Genomic DNA, 572 nt, shown 5'->3' with positions numbered 1-572 from the left:
CACTACAACTACACAATCACGACTACCACTACTACTACTGGAACTACACAATCACGACTACTACTACTGGAACTACACCATCACAACTACTACTACAACTACACAATCACGACTACTACTACTGGAACTACACCATCACAACTACTACTACAACTACACAATCACGACTACTACTACTACTATGACTGGAACTACACCATCACAACTACTACTGGAACTACACAATCACGACTACTACTACTACTATGACTGGAACTACACCATCACAACTACTACTACTACTACTGGAACTACACAATCACAACTACTGCTACTACTGCAACTATTACCATTACTAATACTACTACTACCACCACCAGTGGTACAACTAATCCAATTATTCCACCTTTTTGCTATCTGTTGATATGACAAGACTTTATATGTATACCACAACTACTGCAATTACTACTACTACTACTACTACTACTACTATCATTACTCCAACCTCCTTGCTATCTGTTGATATTACAAGAACTTATATGTATAACACAACCACTACCGCTACTACTACTACTACTACTGCAATTATTCCA

This window comes from Myxine glutinosa, chromosome 5 (assembly GCF_964187855.1).
Source record: "Myxine glutinosa chromosome 5, kmMyxGlut1.1, whole genome shotgun sequence".
Classification (NCBI taxonomy): Eukaryota; Metazoa; Chordata; class Myxini; order Myxiniformes; family Myxinidae; genus Myxine; species Myxine glutinosa.
The sequence above is the reverse complement of the archived record's forward strand: the minus strand, read 5'-3'. Positions refer to the sequence as shown.